The sequence below is a fragment of the Lonchura striata genome, chromosome 5, assembly GCF_046129695.1.
Source record: "Lonchura striata isolate bLonStr1 chromosome 5, bLonStr1.mat, whole genome shotgun sequence".
Lineage (NCBI taxonomy): Eukaryota > Metazoa > Chordata > Aves > Passeriformes > Estrildidae > Lonchura > Lonchura striata.
Genome location: NC_134607.1, coordinates 35,048,478 through 35,073,091, shown reverse-complemented (window position 1 = coordinate 35,073,091; position 24,614 = coordinate 35,048,478). Strand labels below are relative to the sequence as shown.

Genomic DNA, 24,614 nt, shown 5'->3' with positions numbered 1-24,614 from the left:
CCACAAGGGGAATGTTGATCTAAGTCTGAAACTTACTTGAAGATTTGAAGACAGCTTAGTCAAACACATATAACTGGCAGATGTTTTTGAAATGTAGTATAAAGTGGTTTACATTTCAGTCTATCATAAAAAAAATGTAGGAACTGCTCCAAACTCTGAAATTTTTTGTGGCATCCCAGTTATCTGGTTTGTCAAATCAGTGCTGGTCACTGCCTTCTTGTGAGAAGTATGAAGCACTCATGTACAGTAAGGTTATTGATATAAAAATATATTAGTACCACTTGGTGGGCTAGACAAGAAGGAATTTTTTCTTTTCCTGCTACAGATCAGTGCACAAAAAAAGTTGCAAAAAAATTAATGGAATGTGGAATATACCCTTGCAATCACTAGTGATTAGCACAAAAATAAAAATAATATATGTAGTATTCCGTGTCAGAGAAGTGCTGGGAGATATTTATGAAGTTAAAATTTTGAAAGTGCATTGATTATATATGACAGAGAGAGGTGGTAATACTGGCTTGAGACCAGTATTGCAACCACTTTTTTGAAATCTGAAAGGGGTAATGACATAACAGAAGTCAAGACTTGCAAAACCAAGAGTGTTGTTTATGGTATAGATATTCTCAGTAATGGTAACACCTTTTATGAGAGTGTTAGAAATATGCTGTGGGACTCACCTGTCCAGATGTTGCTGTTACCATCACAGGTCAACAAAATCATCCACAATGAAATCAATGGAAACTAAAATTCTCTCGGAGAACTGCTGTTCTGCTGTCCTACATTAGGTGTATGTAATAGGACCATGGACAACAGCATAGCAGTACCTGTTTCTTTCCTCTGATCATGAATGGGTGTTTAAGTTGCTAGTTCAGCTTTAGAGAAACTATGGATAGATGTCACAGGGCATCTGAAACACCCATGTGGAGGCAGCAGGAGTGAAACAACTGTGATAGGAGTCCTACGGGTTCTGGAGGGGCAGCAAGAAGCTGGAAAAATAAGAGGAATTCTTAAATTACCATTAAAATAGGTTGTAGATGACAGTGCTTTGGAAGTCTAATCACTCAGCTGAAGGAGAGTCTTATCCATGATGTCTGCCATCCGTGCAGAGACTGGAGATTATGGGTCATTTGCAAGGATAACTTTTTTATCTATAGGCTTAAATTTTGTCTACTTAGTCCTTCTATAAGACATATAATTTCGTCCATGGAGCATTAGCGTAGATCTCTGGCAACAAATATTATTTATTTAACACAAGCATTTTGGGCTGCTAGACTGGTGGAAAACCCAAATGGCCATCCTTTATTAAGTACTGTCTCTGAGTACATCAATCTAGCAGGCTGATGTTGTAAAGTAAGTGTTTCTTTCAGGTGACTCAATTGAGCACTGGTTTCACAAAAATGAGCAGAGCAGTTTATGTCAGAAAAACAAAAAATATGCAACATCAGGCACAAATGTCTACAACTGTCAACTAAATGAATCTGCAGGGAAATGTAAATACAGAAGTCATTAAAGACTACTCAAGGTACTTTTTAAGTCTCTAAACAATAACACTGAGCAGATCAGTAACAGAGCCCTTCATAATTTGCAGTCTGCAGAAACAAAGAACTTCTATTACATTTATTATCAGATGGCTGCATTCCTGTATTGAAATCCAAACACAACAGAAACTTCCTTGCCCTGTGCAGTTATTTTGCTCATGAATAGGGGCTCTGTTTAAGATCAGTGGAGTAAATACACCTAGAAGGACACTGTGCGTCTCAAAGTTAACTAGGAAACTGTTGATGAAGACTTTGCTGATGAACATCTCAGGGCTTCAGGCTCCAAGAGTCTTCATTTACTGTTTTATTTTTTCTTCAGCAGAGTTCATTTAATTTGTAATATATCCAAAAGGTTAGAGTGTCATCAAGTATGACAGCACACATGTAATAAATAATGCAGTATAACTGCTACCTTTAGCAAATTTTTTTTTTGCTTGGAAACAAAAATTAATGAGTCTTTTTCTTTAGGTTGGATATTTTAAATAGATACTGGTGGTAGTTTCAGTTATTCATTGCAGAATAATCCACAATTGCAACAAAATTAAAGCCTTTTAAAATAATAAGCTTCTGAATTCTGTTTGAAAATCAATACATGAATACACTAAATTGCAAATGAAACAATTTATAAAGCACGTCAACAAATCAGAGTTTTAACTTTACATGAAATTAAATTAATTGATATATATTTGCACATATATGAAAAATACCTAGTAAAATTATTCAATGTAGGAAGGCAACTTGGAGATCAGATTTCCATGCCATCTAAGCTAAATCATTTGAGGATTTTATATATTTTTCTTTATTGTGGAGGAACACTGCAGAGCAATCCCTTCATAGTCACTGAAGATGAGTCTGAAGTACAGGGGGGTTAACAGAAAGATTCATGTGGATTCCAGCGATCTCTGTCTTTGAGGCACTGAAGCTGAAGTGAGGGTCAGGCACAGAGGAGCCACCAAACTCCTGTGTTGTAAAGACCCTCCAACTCTCCTCCCAGTGAGATGCCACAAGACTGGAAAAGTATGGATCAGAATAGCTCATTGCTGGATATGAGCCAGCTTAGGGCTGGATGCAGGATGACCACAGTCATGTAAATTCTGACAGTCTGCACCAGCATGAAAGCAGGAAACCAGCACAACCTTGCACATCCTCCTATGGACCTCCAATCCAAATTCATCTTACCTCGGGCACTTCTATATGTGTCTCCATGTCATGATGAAGCAGTATGGCTCAGAACCACACTTGGGAACTTGATCAGCTCTTTTGATTTTTCAGTTTTGATCTGACTAATCAGCCATCATAAATTAACACTTTTCCACCAATTTGTCCTCACTCAGAATCCTGTGGCTTTGCAAAATCTTAATGCATTTGTGGATAAGGCTGTAAAATTAGGACATTAATTTACTGTTGATCCTGTTCTTTGAAAAATCACAGTCTGCCACTTCCTTGTGAAGGGAAGTGGAGGGACAGACTGATTTCTTCTCTTTGGTGACCACTGATAAGACCCAAGAGAATGGCCTGAAGTTGTGTTTTGGGGGGATGGGGGGGGGGGGGGTATGTAAAAAAGATTCTTCTCCCAGTGTCTGTTTGAGCACTGGAACAAGCTCCCCAGGGAAGTGGTCACAACACCAAGCCTGACAGAGCTCAGGAAGCATTTGAATACTTTCAGGGACACCCTAGGGGATGTCCTGTGCAAGGACACGAGTTGGACTCAATGATCCTTGGGGGGGTCCCTTCTAGCTCAGCTAATTCTGTGATCTGGTATGCTCTGATTTTAATTTGTAAAATAATCCCTTCATACAGCAGCTAAAGTACATTTTTTCTTATAACATATTAAAGATCATATTAATAAATTACATACTGTACTGTCAAACAATAAGCACACGACCATTCTTTTCAATCATTGAAACAAAAGTTACCAAATTTGGATAGAATGTTTCCCTGATATACCTCCTCCAATATATCTTAGCTAACAGTTTTGCACTCTTTTAAAAAAAGGAGGAAATAAAAACAGGAAAAAAATAAACAATGCTTTTATGCTTCAAGAAGCCCTGATGTGTTGTGTTGTGTTGTGTTTCTATTTCTAAAAATCTCCAGTTTTTAAAAATTGAAAGCCCTCAAGTCTTGCCATTAATGGAATCACCATCTCTGGATATGTTTAAAAAAAGACTGGACTTGGCACTTGGTGCTATAGTCTAGTTGTGGTGTTAGGGCATAGGTTGGACTTGATGATCTTAGAGGTCTCTTCCAACCTCATTATTCTGTGATTCTGTGATTCTGTGATTAATGGCATAAATTAAAACCATAACTACCAAAGAAGTAATATTTGGGCCAAGACTATAAAGACATTAAACAGGAAAAAGTACCAAAAGGCTGAACTGACACTGTGACCCTTTCTCTGATTTTTTCATTAAAGACTTATTTGATATAAAGTTACTAAACTTCTTTAACCTCTTGTGAAAAAGTGAGATACATTTCATTATTTGAGAGAACTATCCTACATGCTCATTCTTGCAAAGAGTTGCTTTGAATTCATGCACATGCAGGTCATTTGATCCTCCTGGTGGCCTTGAGGTACTCATACATGGGGCATCTATGTTGTATAACAAGAAATTTACTAAAATTATAAAGCATGGTGAAAAATAGAAGTGTATTTATAATATGCAAATATACACTACATGCAAATTAATATCCTTAATGCAAATATTATTTATTTAACACAAGTATTAGCCCCATGACTTACACATGAAAGCCAGAAAAAAAAAAACATTAACTTCTTTCAAAATATATTTCTCACCATAAGGTAACATGTATCCACTCATTTTATGGGCTCTTTGCCCCCTGAAGTTTTATAAAGTTAATAAAAACTAAGACAGACTTTTTGGTCTGCAAATAGAAAACTATCTAAATGCATATTTCAGGTTATATTTTATTGATTGATACTGGGGGTTTTCTGCATATTATTGACATTTTATATTGTCACATTTTTACTCTGACAGTTCAAGTAGTAGTGCTCAGTAAAGGCAGAGTGGACCAATGCTATGTGTGAAGTCTGACAGATGGTGCTTCACTTAAGTGGTAGGTTCACAAACATTCCCTAGCATGTCATACACCATTCTCATGAAATCTACCTAGATTTCAAGGCCAAAATCTGGAACAATACTTGTCAATCTATCTATTTCCATTTTTATAGTATGCTCATTTCCATAATATGTGAGGATTAAAGGTAAATTCCAGAGATGGATGATGAATGAGAAAGAAGAAAATGGTCTTGACCCATCAGCTTTTCCTTTGCATAATGGAGAATGAGAGTAGACTTTAAAGTAACAAGAAGAGTGGATCAAAAATTTCCTTTTTACTTCCTCTGATCTTCCTTTCTGTTTTTATCTTTCCCTCCTTCTTCATCTTCCCACCCTTCCTTTTCAAATTATATGCACTCTTAGTCCACAAGTTTCTATCACTCAGTCTACATCTCCTTGCTGGCAGACATTTTCTTTTTCTCACATATTCATTCTTTCCACCAAAAATAGATAACTCTTCTAAGTCATGCCTTCCCAAAAGCTGCCAGTCCAGGCCATCTGAGTCCACTCTCATCCCATCCCATTTCTTTACACACATGCATACAGCCATTATCTGACACATCTCCCTTACAGTGCAAATGTAGTCTGTTTTTCCATGTAGAAGCTCTCTGCACATCTGCTGAAAACCTTTCTTTTAGCCAGTTTCTCCCTCAGCCATCACCTTCATTCCAATCCTTCATAATGGTTCTATTGGGCTTTACCAAATCCTTGTGTACAAAATTCCCAGCCTAACCTAACCTAGCCTTGCCTATCCTAAAGGTTATGCTGGGGTCATCACCATAATATTCAACCACTTTGAGGAGAACTGAAATGAGAGTTAGGTTTGTCACAGGGGTTTGCCAAATGAAATGACTGCATACTGTACAGCTTGTTCAGGTAAACTTTATTCTTTCAGGAATATATTTTTGCTGTATCTGGAGGAGTAGAAGAAGCAAAACCAGAATACATGTAGCTATAATTACACAAATTCACAGAACTCTGTGATTTGTTCCCCCTATTCGTAAGCTTGCACCGTTGTGAAACCCTGTTGATATCCACCCTATAGCAGCTCATAGCAGCTGTTGCATTAGGAATTGAAACTCTGCTGATTAGTTTCAGCATCCCCTGTCATGTCATAGAAGCTTTCAAAGAGCAGGACTCTGGTTCTCCCTGCATTTCTTTCTCAAGGACGTTTCTAAAAGCAGTTATTTTCCCTTGCCTGTAGTAACTGGCCAATGTGTTTTCATCCCAGCCTTCCTCTTGTCGGATTTAGAAGTTCCTTGTGAAGTGTGCAACACATTAGTTAGGAGTATTGCTGTCCCTGAACAGACTTTTTCCAGGAAAGAAACAAGAAACTACCCGTGTGGACTAAACAACAGAAAGAATCTGAAAGACCATGCATATAGTTCCTGATGGCTTTTCATTTCTCAGGTTGATTTGTACCAGAAGTATCTCAATAGCACAATAGCCTATGCTAGCCTGTTCACTCTGACACCAGAAAACTTAGTTGCAGCATGTTTTTATTTTAAAAAAAATTTTTTTCTATACTTCCTCTCAGGTCAATAATTGCTTATTTATAGGCTGTATTTCCTTAAACCTTAATCTCACTTTTAGTCACCTTACTCTGTAATACTAGACTGTTTGGAGCTGCCACTGATGCCAGAGTAACTTTTTAAAAACCCCCAAAAATTATGTGAGACAATAATGTGAGATACATAATATGACAATAGTTTAAAAAAAAAGCCTTGGCTCATTTACTTTTGTTGTCAGGTTCATTCTCTGCAACTTAATGAATAGATGTGTATTAGATGATAAATATAAAACTTCATCAGCTATTTAGACAAAGTCATCCTGCTATTGTCATAGAACATCATTCAATCAAAATGTACATCCAACAGTTTTTTGTTCAGATTTACTGTGGAGAACCTCCAGAAATTACTTATCATTTCAGGAATCAAAGGCAGTTTTACCAAAGGTAATGGTTTCTTCGATGGATTTTACTCTTTTTTATGCTCAGAAGTTTTGAGGTATTCAGATATTTTTTTGCTCAGTTCATATGTGCTCAGGAGGGAGACACTGTGGTTCACAGTGAAAGTAGAAGTACTCTTGTATTACTTGTGTCATGCTCTTCCACGTGCAGGATATGACCCTGTGACTCATATGGTTCTTGTCATATCATGCAATCATGTTCAGATAGGAAAAGAAGAAAAATACAATATTTAATTTTTTTCATCATTCAATCTTATCTCACTGTAGATTTTGCCTTGAGATCTCTTTTTGGAGATCATGGTGTTCTCTGATTCCTGTGTGATGTTCTAGTCCATGATAGATAATTGTGGGGTTTTTCCTCTCATGAAGACTGAAGAGTGACCAGATTCAGAAAAGGCAGAATTGAATCAAATAGATTGATAAAACACCAGTGGTAGAATCTCTACCTTCCAGATAGCAAATATTCTACTCCCACCTCAAAAAAAAGACAAAAAATGGTTTTTTGTATTATTGCTTAACTGCCTATTTTTAATATTGCATCCATAAGATACTCAAGAAGCTTTAGTATCACCTTAACCTGATCTGCAAACCCTCTATATATTCATTTGACAGTGATACATATATATTGATCTATATGGCACAGGTAGATACCACTAGGCTATTTGTGATGCTGTTTCTGGGTATAAATGGAAATTTGGCCACTCTTGTTTAAGAAGTCCTTTTTTGTTTCTCAGAACATTTTGTAACCTGAGCAGTTTCAGCTCTGGTAATTATTCATTTTAGTGAATTTTCAATTGGCTGGTATATTCATTTGTGTGTCTCCAATGAAGTGCAATATTTCTATAGCCTTTCCAGATACTGACCAGGATGTGAACAGGGAGTGAAAGACTTTAATGGTTTCTGAGGTATTGTATATTTCCATTTTCAAATATAACACCATCATATTATTATTATTTGTAATTGTGGCAATTGTAATAGTGTAACTGATTAAAAAAAATTATAATGCCTTAGAAATACAGCTGAGAACTTTAAATTCATATCCTAGGCTTAACATTTGTCAAAGTAATTTGAGGTAATTATAGAGAAAATAATTCAAATCAATGTGAACAAAAAAAGTAAGCTACTAACTATAAAATTGGGTTATTCAGTTAAAGTTTTTAGACACTTTTGATATACTTCTGCATTCTACATCGTTATTTAGACCACAGTGGAACCAAAGGGCTTGTTATTGCAGAATTCATATACATGTCCCACAAGCACATTCAACAGTATAATATTTACATTTAAAACAGACTAAGAAAGTTCACAAGTTTGCAACTGTCCCAAATTTTACACTTTTTTCTGCTAGCAACTTTTGCTAAAGTAATTTAAAGTTAAAATGTAAATTTCAAGCTAAATTCCCTGGTCCTTTAATTCTCTCTAGACAGATAGACAGCATACACATATAAGAAATTACTTCTACTCTGAAGTACTCTGCTGCTATTGAAAGAATATTGCAGAAAGTAGATTTGTATATATCAAAATGGGAAAAATGTTAGGCACAACCACAGCAAGCAGGCATATTACACACTTGTACTCTCAAACATGCATCTATATAAAGACAACCCTAAGTTGAAAAATGTCAACTAAAATGGCATATTCAAAGATTTGAAGCTTTTAAAGTAAAAATGTTATCTTTAAAAAGACAGTGACAACGTTAGTTTTCTTTACCTTTTTTCTATTACCTCAATCTTTAATTTTTAACTGAGAATACTGAAATTAGAATGGTCTGCAGTAAAAAAGAATCCACCTAAATAATAGACGTTATTATGGGAGTTTTTCAGTTTTTCCTTTTGATACTTAGATACAACTTCTGCAGATGCCTGAGATAAATAGCAAAATCTTGCTTCTCTTTCCCTTTTCTTCCTTCTCCCTGGATACAAAATGCCTTTCCATGTGTTCTTTTTGGGTTTCAGTTCCACAGAGACTTTCTGTTGTGCCATGAACCAAACAGCAGAAGGAAATATGTGAAGAATGAAGAAAAGAAAGCAAAGAAGAGAGGGAGAATAATTCAAGGATAGCAAAATTCTATATTATGTTACATTACACTGGAATAGGCTTCCCAGTGAGGTGGTGGATGTCCCAAGCCCATCAATATTTAAGAGGCATTTGGACAATGAACTTGGTAATATGCTTTAACTTTTTTCCATCCCTGAAGTGGTCAGGCAGTTGAACTAGATGATCATTGTAGGTCTCTTCTAATTGAAAATATTCTACTCTGTTGAACAGAAGGGTTATTTATATCACTCACAGATAAAAAATTTCTCCTATAGACTTGGTTTGAGTGCAAGACTGTCTAAGTCCCAGAAAGATTTCTAGCACTTAAAAGTTAGTTAGTCCTTTTCCTAGACTTTCGAAGCATTGTCATTGGCCTCAAAGGAGCGTGATCTGCTCTTCAGGGCCACTGGCTGTCCAAGCAGCCTCTTCATGAAATGTGGTTAAAAAGAAACTCCAAAAGCTCAGTTGCATTTTCTGAGAAAGTTTGCATTTTGTTCATAGAGCAGTGAATTTGCTAGGCAGAGTTTTAATGAAGGTCAAGGAAAGGGCCTAGAAACAGGGTTTATGGAAGTGTTGTAAGATTCATTATTGTCATTGTGCGGAAAAGGATAATTTTCCTAAGAGAAATGGTGACATATACATAATAAAGTCCCTGTCCCTGTCATGACAGCTCAAGAGCATGCCATCGTTACCACCTATGTCACACTGCAGGTGTGCCTGCCATATGGGTGACAGCCGCTGACTTCTCTGATCAACACATAATTATCTCTGAATAAAAATGCACATCGGAGTAGCTGGACATAATGGATTGAGGACCCAGGGCAAAATGCTCTTTGCTGCATCCCGCAGCACCACCTGGGGGTAGGAGGGGGCTGAGGGGAGCCACAGGAGCTGGGGCAACCTTGAAAACCCACAGCGACTGGGCCGCCCCGAGGTTATCGTGTTTATCCTTCCTGTCTTCTCTTGGGTAGGGGAGGTCACTTGGTTAATGGCAGGATGCCCCTGATAGAAAAGGTCCTCCTGGTCAGGGCTATTCTCCACTATCTAACCATACATCTCTCTCACAGCATCTGGATAGTTTCCATTTGCAGAGTCCCCTTCCCCCATAAGATAATAAATATCATATCACAAGGATGGCAGTGCTCCTTCATGGAACACTGACTGTTTATTAGAGGCAAAAAGTTTAAGAGAAATGCTAACAATGTTCATTAATGGCCTGCATCCAGGTTTAATGAGGCATGTCAATATGCGAACTGGGCAACATCAGTGGCATAATAGTGGTGGTAAATGGGAGTAATTGTATCCAATTGTACGGCACAGCTTCCAGGAATGAGCCCGAACTGCCAACTGACAATGACAGAGCAATTATGGGAAGGCAAGCGAGCTGTGTCAAATTAGCACTTGGTGAGAACTCATTTTTCAGAGATGTGCTTGCTCTACAACACCACAAGTGATAGCTACTTTATTGTGAGTGATAGGAAGACCAGCACTTAGACTGATGTTCTGATTTGTCAATAGCTGTATTTGAAAGCTTAGTGTCACAAATATATAGAGATATTCAGGGAGAGAGGCACACTGCTCATGATCCGAAGGATAAGAACGTCGCTGAGAAGGTCATCTGTCAGTGTGAGCTGTCAAAGAGAGATCACACTCTATGAAAAGGGAACATTCAGCCGACTTAAGTAATTACCTTTGACTGAGATTTGAAGATGTCTTCTTTTGTTGGCCTACATTGACTGCATAATTTATAATTTACTGCAATCAGTGAAAGGCCAGGGATTGTAACTAAGAAAATCCTTATTTTATTTCTCATAATTACATTTCTTCTTTTCTCTCTTAGTGCCTCAGAATGTAAAAGTAGTATATTGATGAAATATTTTTCAGTAACTCACTCAAATCACCTTTATCTTTTAAGCTATCATACCCAAATTGGGAAGTTTGGGTGTTTTCTTTGGTTTTGGGGGCCTTTGTTTGCAGATATGAGTCATATCCTATGCCATCTTGCAAAGAACACTTTCCTATTGTGACTTTATTCCTAATGTGACTTTACATGCTTTGGAGGATTATCAATTGAAAAGGATAAATGAATAATTCAATTTTTTCTTTCTAGTGCAGACTAAGGAAAAAAAAATTATTTGGAGTACTAAGCACTGAAATTGCAATCCACATCCCATTCAGAGATACAGATCAGTTTGATATAGTTTTCAGGACTGCAGAAAGATAAGTATTGTAGCAAATATTTTAGGAACATTGTGTATTAATAGAATTTTTATTGCTTGGTGTATTTTTTTTAACAGTAATCTCACTGGATCAATGTTTGAAAAGTAATTTTTCAGCCTTTAATAATCTTAAAAACAAAAGATAATATATGACCAATTATGCTCTGGGGTATAACAAGTATTACAGTTTTGGTTTTTATCTTAATAGGAAAAAATATCTACTTACATTTTATTATCTGAAAACATAGCATGAATTGTTATCAATACAGCTTTTGAATTTTTATTTTCCCAGGAAAAAAGTAATTTTTGGAAACCTTAGTTTAAGTTTCTTTAGTCGATTTGTCATGGTGGGATGTTTGGTGTCTCAAACTTTCCAATTCAGACAGGGAAATCTTAATTGGGAAGGTCTGAATGATTAATGAATTGCAACAAAAAGAGACCAGGGATTAGCATGCCTTCTGGCCAAAAACTGTTGTTTAATTCTAGGCGTATTGATTAGCTGTATAGTTATTGACAAAAGAATTAATTTAAGTACTTTAAGTCAATGTTTCTTTAGTTTAAAACTTTACCTTTAGACACAAGGAAATGCCAGTACAAAACTAGTCAATTAATATACTATCAAAGTAAAGTCAGAGGAGAAAAGGCTTTATGTCTTCACATGTTAAATTTTAGGTAGGACTTTTTTATGTCATGTTAATTTTCTAAGAGTCATCAAGGAGCCGTATTTAAAATTCATAATTGTGGGTTTAGTGATGTTTGCTAATTATTTCATGTTTCCTCTGAACTTTAAAGATTCTTCTAAAACATACTTTGTTTTCTTCAGTTTGAATTTCAGTACCTGACATTATTTAAAATTATATGCCTTGCTGATTCTGAAACACATTTTTAATCATTATTTTTTTATGTTTCAGAATTCTGTAGGCCATTCAATTTCCCCTATTGTTGAAAGCTGTTTAATTCACAATGCCTTGAGTACAGGCCCGTCATCTATTCTATAGTGACTATACCACTTAATAATGGAATAGTGCATCAAAGTGCCACTTAGGTCTCAAATTGTTATGTATGACTGTCAAAGCGGTGAAAAAAGCAAAAAGAGAAAAAAAAGGAAAAAAAAAAAGAGAAAAAAAACCTCTTGATTTGTCTTTACTACTGGAACGTGAATTTGTCAGCCAGGTTTTGAAATCACAACAGCATTGCTTGCATCCCCAGCGAGATGTCGAAAACTTGACAGGTACATATTTTTTCAACTACAAGCACTTCTATAATGAAAACTAAATACACAAATCTTATTTTTTTTTTTTGCTCTTGACAGATAGTTGTTGCCAATGGGATTTAATGTTCAGGTTTGAGTTGTCAAGAGAAATAACCAATAAGCAATCCAAGTAGTCAGCATACAGATATTCAAAAGCAAAATGCCTGGCTTATGTGATATACTGGGAAGATTTGAGTGTATAATTAACTAACTGAGGAACCAAGGACACTTAATCTTCCCTCTAATGGCAAGTTCAACCCATCACTGCCTCTCTCTGGGGGACAAACTGTAGCTTGTTTTCTGGTCACCAGGGCCTTTGGTTGTCATTTTGCTCTTTCTTATTCATCATATCCTTGAGTTCTGGCACTGTTTCTTTCATCACTACTCAGACACAGTAAGAATTAACAAGATAAACTATGGTTCATTTCTGAAACTCTATTAATCATCCTATGTATTTTTAAACTGTGACTGTTTATCTGCCTGCCAACTCTGTCACAAAATTATCTGCTTTTCTTTCAGAGCACAGAGAAGGAATATGTCTTTGTACATTTGTTGACTGCATAAGCACAGGTTTACAATGTGTACACTGGAAACTATTAACAATAACTTAAAAATGCTCTAAGATCAGTCATTTACCTCCAGGCTATTCACTCATTTATATGACACTGCATGTGTGTGCATGCATGTGCAGTATTTATGCATTGGGAAGCAAAAAAGCAGGCTGGCACTAAGGGGAATGGATTATGGAAGAGGCCAAACATATTTTGCATTGAGCAGCTCCCCCTCCTAAACCCACATCTGGGCTCTCAGCAGTCAGTAGGAGTGAGCCCAGAGAGGCAGGAAGTGCCAACAGAGAAATGCTGCTGAATTCAAGCTTTGCATTAGAGGTGACCAGATTGCTCCAGATGTGAATGCCCTCTTGAATACTCCTATGTGATCAAGTGGACCCCCCAATTCCCCCCCTCGGACAAAAAATATCCGTTTGCCTAGGAAGCTCCCTGCCCAACAAAAGGCAATGAAAATGGCTGCTGGGAAGAATTAAAAAAAAAAAAAAGTTAAAATCAAATAAAACATCAAATAAAATAAAGGAGCTTTTAAGATGCAGGACATTCAAATGAATGTATCACAGTAGGAAAGCAGTATGTCTAGTGCTTTCTGGGCCACATGCCAGGCTTGCAGACCAGGAATCAGGGGCATACAACTGCTCTCCCTGGGTCGCTGATCTCTGCATGCCCAGCTATGGGGCACTGCACGCAGCTCAGACCACATGTATGTCCTAATGTACCTCTTATGAATATTCACACAGCAGGGAGTGCAGTAGTGATTTTCTAAACTTGTCAATACAATTATTCTTGTTACCAAAGTACTGACTGTTTACTCAGCAAAATTTATTACTTTGTGTGAAGTTTTACAAATAAACAGAAGAGGTCTCCAAGGAAAAAAGCAGAACATGAAGTTCATAGGTAAACCCAGGCCTTAAAGTATGCATTGTGAGCATGAAGAGTCAAAGTGAAGGCTGACACAACTTCTTTACTTATTATTCTTAAACCACTACTGTCACTTGTGTGCCGTAAATCTGTCTTAGTTTATGGATCATTGACCCTGTGGACCACAATGTTTAAGGTCACTGGTATCAGAGTAGCTGGTTGCTTATGCATTATGGACTTGATCCTGAAAGGTGCAACCAGCACAGCCTGCTCAGCAGCTCACAGGATTGGACCTCTGCTCTCTGTGCAAAGGAGCTTTACCAGTTTGCTTGGAAAAGATTGCAGTTTTAGAGGCAATTGGTTTTCTGAGTTGGAAAGCTGTGACCTTCTTCAACTAAAAATATTAAGTCTTGAATGACCATTTTTATCTAAACTGTCATTTGTAAAGAAACGCTTTGGTTTAAAAAAATAAGTTATTGAGCCCTCATGAACAGAAGACACCAGAAATGTACTTGGGGCCTCTCATTTTGATAGTTCTTTTTGATATGCATAGTTATAACATTAAAACATCCATTTCCCCCAGTTTGGAGAAATTAAAAAAAAGTTCATTAGCCTTTCCAAATGGCTGAAAGAGGATTATGATATAATTTCCTACAGATCCTTAATACACTGGTAGAATAACTGATGTTACTATTCTAATGCTAGAAAATTTACTCTAGATCTTTTTGAATCAAAATATGCATACTTGTCTGTTTAATGCAGGTATTTTTAAACATTAATTTTATGTGATAAAAAGCTCACACCCCGACTGATATACATGTTAGAGGTACTGTTGTTATCTGCAAGTCTGGATAGCTCAAGGTTATATTACTGGGTTAATAGGATGAGACTCATGGTTTAACACTCAGGCTTCTGACACACAGCCATAAAGATGCTGAATGAAATACAACTGGCTGTCTCTTCCTAGGAAGCAGTCTACAGGCCTCTGGTGATTGTTTCAGAAGTTAGAGAATATTAAAGGTCCTACATTTCAAAGTGCCTCATTTGTAAAAAGGCTTGGAAAAGACACCCACATGAAGAAAATCTATGTTTAAATATTTATCTGATGGTTTTTATTTTAAAAAACATAATATTTTGTACAAGAGGAAAAAGATAAGAGAATTATTTTCATTAAACAACTGACCTGTATCTAATCTGTATCTAATCTGCAGAGACATATTAATATCAAAAATAGACTTTCTGAAAAATAAGACATAGCAAAGATTTCATAATATATTTGATTAATCAAAACAAAAACGGAAAGTTCTGATCTTCCTAGATGCTGATGGCTTACAATTTGCTTCAGGGCATTTTAAACCATGAAGCACCAAATGCTTGCATATTTTTTATAATACGCCAAGCTCTCAAATATTTCTGTAAAAAGATCCATCATTAATATCTTACTGCTTCTTTTCCTGGGCTGCATTGTATGGGCATAGCATCATGGACTAATTCCTGAAGAAACACTTGCTTTTTTAAAAATTCCTTTTAGTCTGCCAGGCCAGCATACTTGATACAGAACAGAGAGCAGGTGATGGGGTTTTTTTAGCAACTGCAAATAAAGAGCAGAAGCAAGGATCGTCAGCTCTGATGGCTCAATGGTTAGCCAGAAAAAGGATACAAATAGTTTTATTGTGTTCTCATTCCGTTCTGGATCGATTTTAGTCCAGCCTATTTTGCTGACTTAAATCACATTTGAGAATAATTTTAACTTATATTAAAGACTTGTCCACAGACTACAGACTGTTCTCTGAGCAACACTGTAATTCAGCAGAAAAAAAATAGAAATTATGAGAGAAGTAAAGGTGTATTTATTTAAACCACAGGCTTTATTTTTTGCATCACAAATTGCATAAAAACCAGAAGATCATAGGTATAAAGATACTAATAAATGCTTATTTTGCTCAGTCAGAGGATAAGTATTTTGTCAGTAGGTGCAATAACATGAAATACTCAGCATCTGCAGAGTCCTGTCTGGAAGCACAGACACCTTGCAGATGTTTTGTTATCATTCTTTACTACCTCTGCATACTGAGTGGGGACAAATATTTCAGTGTCATACACACATGTCAGTGGCAACATTTTGGAGGAAAGGCAGGGAGGGGAGAAGGAAGTGGGCTGTGAGCTAACCTAGAGAGGGAAAATCTGTCCATCCCTCCACCATTTAATGCCTGTAATGAAAGAAACCATCTGAGGGACCATTTTGTATCACAGCATCAGGAGAAAATAAATAGAATGTAGAAAATTAAAACTCCTCATGTTATTTGGCTTCTTGTTCAGATATGATGTTTAAATTGGATGTTGTACATGGTAACAAGGTATAGCTGCTGCTCCTGTTAATTATCTAAAGTATTGAGGCATCTCTTAAAATTAGCAATGAATTGCTGTTATGTTTTATACCAATACATGAACTATTTTGACACTTCTCAAGAGGGGAAAGTTGCCTCAGGTCCCAAGTTAACATCACAAGAATATTAAAGCCAAGACTAAACACACTGCCACTATTACCCTTTATTGGCTTCATATGTTGCATACATCCCAGAATAAGACTTTCTAAATATTTTACTCCTAGATGTATTAGTTTCCACCCCCCCAAAAAAGATGGAAAGGAAAGCTGGGATAAAAAAATTGAGAAGCTCAAGGAGGAGCTAAAGTTATACAGCATCAGAAATTGTCCAGATCTTTGTCAACATCAGTGGCATTTTAAACAATAGTATATTAAAAAAAAAGTTACAATACACATTAGAAATAGAAAACAAGGTCAAAGGTGATATTTTAGTTAAATGCTTTATTCAAATGTGGCCAAATTTAAACAAGGTTCATTTATTCCTTCTTCTAAGCCGCTACAGTCTGTTAGGCAAAATTTTGCTTCCCATATTTTTAATTTTTATTCATTTTTGCTCACATGAGTGTCTTGTGTCTTGTTAACCCTTTCTTATGTTTTTCTTTAGACATCGAATTAGCATTTTTCAAGTTATGAGAAACAAGAGTAAGAGGGGCAGGATATGCACAGCTGACCTTGAAAACAGGGTTGGTGTCTGCCATGATAAACTATAAGCTAGCAGTACTGAAGGAGGCTTAGACTTTGATAAAAATATCCAAAAGACAAGATGCATTCCCAGCTCTCTCATCTGCTGGCATCTTTCACTTCCTCTCCCCACTTTTCTGTCCTTCTTGAACCACATCTGACTTCAACCACAGCTGAAGAATGTTACCTTGGTCTCAGCTTACCCTAAATGAAGTAAATAAGTGCAAGCCCAGTCCCTATGGTTTATTAGTAAATCTGTAATTAATCATTATACGCCATCCAGAATTATTGTCATTTTTATCTCCCTTGACATACCTTTTCATCCTTTTACAGTCCTCCCCTTTCTCCTACAGTTTTTCCTTTATTTCCAGTGACTGATCTGGCCACCTTTGGGGATATTCCAAGTTCAGAGTGAGTTTTACATTCTGACTTCAGATCTTAGATACTGGAGATATGGGATTTCTATATCTGGCAGTACAGGTTGCCTGGGAGATTGGTAAATTCATACTGTGTAGATGAAGAAACCAGATTTGTACTTCTAAAACAGTGTTTCATACATAGCAAGATATTATTCTGATCAGTGGAAGTTAAAATTAATGTTGAAAGTAGTGAACTGAAGTTTTAAAGAAATGAATGTAAGGAAAGACAACACCAACCTTGACTGTTGTTCCTGGTACATGCAAAAGACTTGCAATCTCTTTGAGCTGCTACATAAAATTGCCATTTAGAAGAAAAAAGGTAAGTGCAAAATTGCCACAAATATAAGGGACATACCAGAGAATGTGGAACAGGGTCATTGTTTTAAAACTGGAATATTTCAGAGAGATGCAGAAAAACCGAGGATTCAGGAAAGAAAAGGAATGAAAAAATGGATAGTGGAAGATTTCCTCAGAGGAATTATTTAATTTTAGAATAGGTGGAATAAAAAAACAAAGTTTTTTATTTTATGGAGTTAAGAGAAGATATCACTGATTATTTTTTTATTTCATCTTATTGTGTGTTACTAAATTTGAGAAGGTATATTTTCTTTTTGATAACAATTTGTCCAATCAGAAAGGACTTTCAACCTTGTAAAAACCTTTGACTTTTACTTTTTATAATTTAAGGACCAGTTCTTATTTGCAACCATCCCTAATCAGCCCCTACAGGAAAATTTAAGGATAAAATGCCATCAGGCCCTAGAAATCAGTCAGGTGGACAAGAGGATACAGTTCATTAGCTCCGCTGCAGTACAAGGCTGGGGTACTCACCTGTCTCTTCACATCTACCTCCCAGTTACTCCAACTCTTGTAGTGAACTCACATGAAAGAATTATAAAGACAGGCACTATACATTAGGCATCACTATAAGAAATGTTTTCAGACACTCCAATAACTGAATAATGATGGTGGGGGATTGCAGTGTTGTTTAAACTGAAGTCACAAGTCAGTTTTTGCAAGATGACTAGGTGAAAAGCTGTGATGATAGAGACATTAATTTATCAAAATTCATCCATGTTTTTACAGGAAATACAGGGCTCCTGTGTCAAAAAAGTTTCAAAACTTGAGGTTGTAGCCCTTGTTCCAGTTAAAATCAAAGTCTAATGAGCTTCAGAGGGGCAGGATACCTCTGTATCTGTCTACAGACTCACATCCAGGTAGCACTGAATATCCTCAGCTCCCCACTCAGGGAGGCTCTTTGTGCTAACCCTGAATGGCCACACTACAGTCTGTTCAGTTGATCTGGGTCATCACGTGTGTTATGGTGAGTCAGGTTTAGGCCTGCAAGATGGAAAAAACGATGCCTAATTGTGTGCACTGCTCTTTCCCCAAAAGCATTTTCTCTTTCTTTCTTTCTTTCTTTCTTTCTTTCTTTCTTTCTTTCTTTCTTTCTTTCTTTCTTTCTTTCTTTCTTTCTTTCTTTCATTTCTGTCTTTCTTTCTTCTTTTTCTTTCATTCTTTTTCTCTTTCTTTTTCTCTCTTTCCTTTTCTCAATTTTTTAATGGATACTGCTTATATAGGATTGGAGAGATGAGAATAGAGATTTCATTCCTATAATGTTTCTGTAATCAGTGCTTTGGATCTGAACAAAAGTGTAAAGAGGGGCATAAATGCACTAAGCTGCATTTCAAAAATGACATACTAATTGCAGGACTGCCTATCTTACCTTGGCCTCAAGCATTCACCAGGATTTAAATTTATTTCAAACTGTTCTCCCAAGTCTGCCTAATTTTTTTTTTGTCCAAATAGTAGCAACTCACAGTTAGTGAACAAAGCCCCAAGATTTTTTTTTTTTTTTTTACTTACAGCTAAATTTAACTTTACCCATCCAATAAAAAAGAAATAAGGGAGCCTTTATTATCTCCCTGGATTTCTGGGTATGATACCACATCATAGAGAAGTGGTTATTAGAGACAATGGCCTACCAAGGTGAAGTTTGTAATAAAGCCTATTATGTGGTTTCACCATTGACACTAATGGAATGTAACAGTGATTTAGAATGATTTAATGGTTCCCAGGTTGTGCTCTAATAGTGCTCTTTATATTATGATGTATATCACAAAACCTAATGTGGCTGTTGTGATATATTGACAGTATTCATGCTGTTTCATTTTTTTAGGGGAATTTTAAAAACTGTCAAAAAAGAAAATTAATAGGTTGCAACTGCATTTTTTTCAAGGGATCTGTTTTTAAATGTATGTGCATAAATTTCTATTTGGTGCCATGCTTAAGCTAATAAATTCATTTGCATTTTTATTCCAAAGTCATAAAAGTGGAATGCATGCATGCATGCATCCATGTGTGTCTGTGTCTGTGTGTCTGTTACTGAAACCTTGTTTTAAAAAGATAATCTTAAAATTTGTTTTAAAAATGGCTTTAATGGTTTCAAATGTTCGTAAAAGTGGAGCGTAAAACAAGTTTTCTCTCCACAGCCTGCAAAACGACATTAATTTAACAAAAGAGAGACAGCAGGGGGTATGACTATAGATTCACTCAAAAAACATCCAGACCCTTATGGGTCAGGGGAGTTTTAGACTTGCATTTAAAGTCTGAAATTTAAATAAGTACAATAGAAACAAAGGAAAATGTATTAGAACTGAGATACCTTTTGAAATTGTTTGTGGGCTTTTCAGAAATGCCTGACCTATTAGCTTTAAGGCATTTCTGGCTTCAAGTAGGTTATGGAACAGCAGGAATTTTCTTGCATTTTTTAAATTTGCACCCTCTTTTTGTAATTTAAAAGCATACATCAAGAAATATCATTGCTCAAAAGACCAACACCTTCCAGGTGTGATGATGAGTTACCAGTGAAAATGCCCAAAGAACAGAGTTCTCCCCAAAAAGAGTTTCATACCTGGCTACCCTGTGAATGCTGAAGCAAAGGTCCTTGGCATTTTTTCTAAGTGCTTCCTTCTCCATTCACAAGACTTCACTTTTTTTTTTAAATTAGTTTCCTACACTTTCATTTTGAAACCACACACAGATCTTTTGGAAGGCAAAAGAAGGTAGGAGCCATGAAACTGATTGTTGATGCCTTGATTTCCTCATTAAACATGGCAAAGGGAGCAGATCTTCCACACCAGCAGGTAGGTGCTGCTGAGACATCACTTGCACTGCTCAAATGGAAAAAAAAATCCATGTGGATTCATGTTGCACCCTCCTTTTGGAGGTCCAAAAGATCATAATTAATTTAAATTACCCAGCTGAATTTACCCCAGATTGCATAGGTTCCTATGATGATTTGAGTACCATCCCTTAAGAGGGAGAGAGTCACCATGGTCTAGAAGGGAAAGTGATGTGAGTTCTCAGAGAGGACATGGGTGGAGGTGAATAGCTTTTGGTCTGTCATCCCCATGTCAAGAATTTCTGGAGCAGAAAGAACTTGCTCCTGCAAAGAGCCTTCTTTGCCAAGCTCTGCCATTTACATGGCACTGGCTAATTGCTCGGTTACAGGGCAATAACACAACACTTGTCATATCCTGCTTCAGGTTAGCTTGCTTGTAGGGATTCTGTAGTGTTTGGGGTTTTTGTTGTTGTTTTTTTTTTTTTCCCTGTGAAAACACCAGGTTGTGATAAAACTGCTTGTGAAGAGTTCAGCTGGAGCACAGCCAGCCATCGCCTGATGGGATCACAGTCTGCATTGCGTGTGCTTCTACCCTCATGGCAAGGGAATTCACTGAGCACAAAAGGACAACTTTCCTCTTTCTCTGATTCATCCTCTAAAACTGTCCACAAAACCATAATTTTTCAAGTGTAAAAAGTATCTACAGGCTGGAAAATGGGTTTATAAATAGAACCTTACACTGAATAATGACTTTGGGGCACTGAACTGAGAGAGGACAGGCAGAATTTTGGAGAAAGTCATTTGGTTTTGACACTGAAGTTATTTCAAAGTTATAAGCAAGATATTTCTCAGGAGAGGTTTTCTCTTTTTTCCTTTATTGTGTCATCCCTGTGGAGAGCTTTGTGGAATCATGGAGAATCAAATTAGGGAAAATGCCTGTTATGTAACCTCATGGTTCTTTAAAATACTGGAAGCATCACTATCACTAGAGCTTCATCCTTCCCAAAGTTTATGTACACCACATGGAAAGTGGGGTCAGGGAAAAGTGGAGACCATATAATGAAACATAAAGATAATTTTTATAGCAATGCATAGAAATTTGCATAATTATCATCCCATTTTGACTTTTTAACTTTCGAGAATCTATGTGGGTCAGTTTTCCCTGTTTTAATTAGCAAAATCAAAATAACAAAAAATGGCAATTTCCTCCTTTCAAGCTCAAGTGGACTACTCAGCCTGTAGCAATAATTATATTTTTCAAATGTGAGGTGCCTAATTTAAAAAAAGAGATTCCCAGTAGTTGCACAAGTTTTAAGGACAAGAAGTGACAAAAGCAAGGAAGCCTTTTGTTCTTATTGCTTCCCAGCCAAAAGTCCTCTCTACATGTAAACTTTATAGGAATTATGTCATTCTTGTAAATAAATTTCTGTGTCAATATTATTTATTGGAAAATATTTTACCCACTGGGGTAAATGAAGAGCAAGGCTTATTAATCAGATTACTAGCATGCTTATTCTAATTTATACGTTCCATAGTTAGCCTTTAAGCCACAGTTGACCTCTTATTTTTTATATTAACTGGAAACCATTCATCAAGTGAGTTACCCCTTTCCTTTCAAATCCACTTGTATTACTAAAAGGTTGAGTAAAGACCTCTGGGGAACAAGGGCAATTTTTGACATGGATCTCAACAGATTAAACTATGCAGGGACAATATAGAATACATTGGAGCAATAACATTATCACATCATAGCCTGATTGAGAGGCATTTCCTTGCATTTTTGTCCTTTTACCATAAGCCAATAGTAGCCACAGGCATTTGACTGGAGAGCCCGGAGGATTGACAGGCCTGGCAGTCATTACACGCTGGATTGAATACTAGATTACTCCAAAGTGGCTCAGGGTCAAGGATCAGTGTGTTCCCTTTTGGCACTAAATGACTTTAATATCCTTACTGTATTAGTCAATTACTTTAAAGCTGCTGCTCTCTGAGCTCTCTCTGCCCCCCTGCAGTTTACTATGGACATTTGAATTGCTCCCATACTTAACCCACACATCTGCTTTTAGCTGTCAAAAGAATAGTGCTACCACTGGAGCTATTGACAATGCAAAATGAACAGAGATACTTGCTGTCAGTGTCAAGTGGCACTTTCTTTCCATTGTTTGTTTTAAACTCCCAAATAATGCCTAAGTTCCTAACTTAGGAAGAGTCCGATGGTGGTTTACAGCCTACCTTTAATATAGTCTCAACATGACCAAAACAAGCAGCAGTAAACTATTCTGTCCACACAGTTAGTTGTTTCTTGGGGGTAAAAAAATGTTTTCCAAAGAGCTGAAGTGCTGCGGTAAAGCACAAAATGAAGGGTTGCTTTCCACCCTTGCTTAAATTTCACAAAAGTCTCTGTGACTATAGCAAATTGCACTGCACTTCTGAATTTATTGGTGCAACACAGTGAAGAATTTTATATCATGGCCACTGAACATTAAAAGGTCTGGCTTGGCTTGGTGTTAAACCAACATGTCTGGATTAAATATGAGCAGAACTGATCTGAATTTTAAAACTGCTTGAAAGTCATGCCTTTAGTGTTTTAGTGAAAGTGATATCACTGCACATGAAAGCACATCTGTGCTGTGGGGCCCAACTTGTGTGTGGTGATGTCATTGGGTTAAAAAAACAACTCAGGACTTTACAGCTAGATTCATATAGAAATAATTTTCCTTTACGAATATGCCGATTTTCATCTGCATGAAGATAAATGGGCACTGCATCTTACTGGGAGAGCTCTCGACTGTGTGGTTTGGTGAACCCATGTTTCATGCACGCAGCCACATTTTTCCTCTTTTTGTATTAAGCTATAACATGGGTATAAGGACTAGATGTTTTGCTATTGTGAAAAATACAGCTAGTGTTTTACAAGGAACAGCACCATGCCTATTGCTGCATGTATTAAATTGATCTGCTTTTTGGACAATCCAAGAAAGGTCTGTCATGGCAAAGTTACCTTTCTTTTTCTTCAGTGAACTGTTAAATATCTCCATGAACAAGGGCTTTGGACTCTTCATTTAGTGCCTGAAAAAAAAAAAAAAAAAGATTTTTCATACATGGTAGGTGTGACACAGGTCATTGCTATTGGGACTTCTAAAAGATATGATGTCCAGGCTGCCCAACAAATTTAGCAGCATAGTAACCACTCTGACCTGTTTGCCAATGACAAAACCAAAGGAAAATATAATCCACTGTGTATTGTAGGCTTCTGGAGGGCTTAGACAGTATCAGAGACATTTTAGCTCCTGGCTTCAGCAGTCTTTGTATTTCACTGGAAATTAAAATTGCTGTGTTAGGAAGCAGATGAAACAACATTTTGAAAAAAAAATCTTAATCTCAATCTCAAAGTGCATGTCCTTGTTATTCAGGATCTTTAGGCAAATAAATATACTGTAGGTAACAGCAGCAACCGAAATGCAGATATATGATCAGTTCCAAAATACATGCATATGTGCATATTTTTCAATACACAGCTACTCCAGGAAGGCAGACAGACAGTATGCCATGGACAGTAATATATATTTCGTTTGCAGTGCCCCTCAACTCAGTGGCTAAGCATAATGAATGATGCCTTGGGGAATGCTCTGAATAATTGTGCTAATTTAAAATTTAGTCAGCAAAGGACCTTAAAAAACTTGATACCTCTTGGTAATGATGCATCATTAGCACTTTTCATTCATTTATATTTTGTTGTGTTTAGGGAATTGGGTATTCAGGAGAAGAAAGGTAGTCTGACAAGAGAGTGATTGAATCAGCCCCCTTGATACCTGGGAGTGACAGAAGGTGAAGTACTGTAGCTGCAGTTGACAACTACTTTAATATGAGCCACTTATAAATATTTACAATTCATAAGTCAATGATGAGCTTCTGTATAGCACATAAATAATACCATAAGTATTTGGCATATTTATTTGGAACCTGATCATTAGTTGGAAGATAGCTTAGTGTTAAAGAGTTACGGAAACATTTTCAATTAGAAGAGCTTCCTTTGGAGACTGCACTGCACAGCTTTGAAGAAAATAATACACATGAAACAAGTGAGTTCATGCTTCTAGAAAACTGCCATTCTCTCAACTTAATCAGGAGAGCAAATCATCTAACTCCTGTGCAATAAGATATGTAAGATTAATAGAAACTGGTTCTCGATGATTTACTTGGCACAGATACCATAGCACTAAACATGTGGCCTCTCTGCAGTGCAACAATAAACATATCAGAATCTAATCAAAAAACAGTGAGCCCTATTTACTGCACGAGTAATTGTGTCAGGGATATAATTCCTTTTTTTAAGGAATTCTACTAATAAGTTGATTTTTTAGGCTAAATGAGATATTTTGGGTTGCATGATTTTTATCTGACTGTAATAAAAGGTTGCTGACAGGTTGAAAATTAGGCACCATTGAGTGACAGAGTTCAATACTTTTTGTTAAAGACAAACATT

General features: G+C 36.6%; 1 long non-coding RNA gene across 1 annotated transcript in view; it reads left to right on the top strand.

Moving 5' to 3' along the window:
- LOC116184815 (uncharacterized) overlaps positions 1 to 23,889 on the top strand; it is a 35,359-nt gene extending 11,470 nt beyond the window's left edge. The window contains exon 3 of the long non-coding RNA XR_004149494.2: positions 23,874 to 23,889. This is a non-coding gene — a long non-coding RNA (uncharacterized LOC116184815). The remainder of the gene's footprint in view (positions 1 to 23,873) is intronic.
- Positions 23,890 to 24,614: the final 725 nt, after the last annotated feature.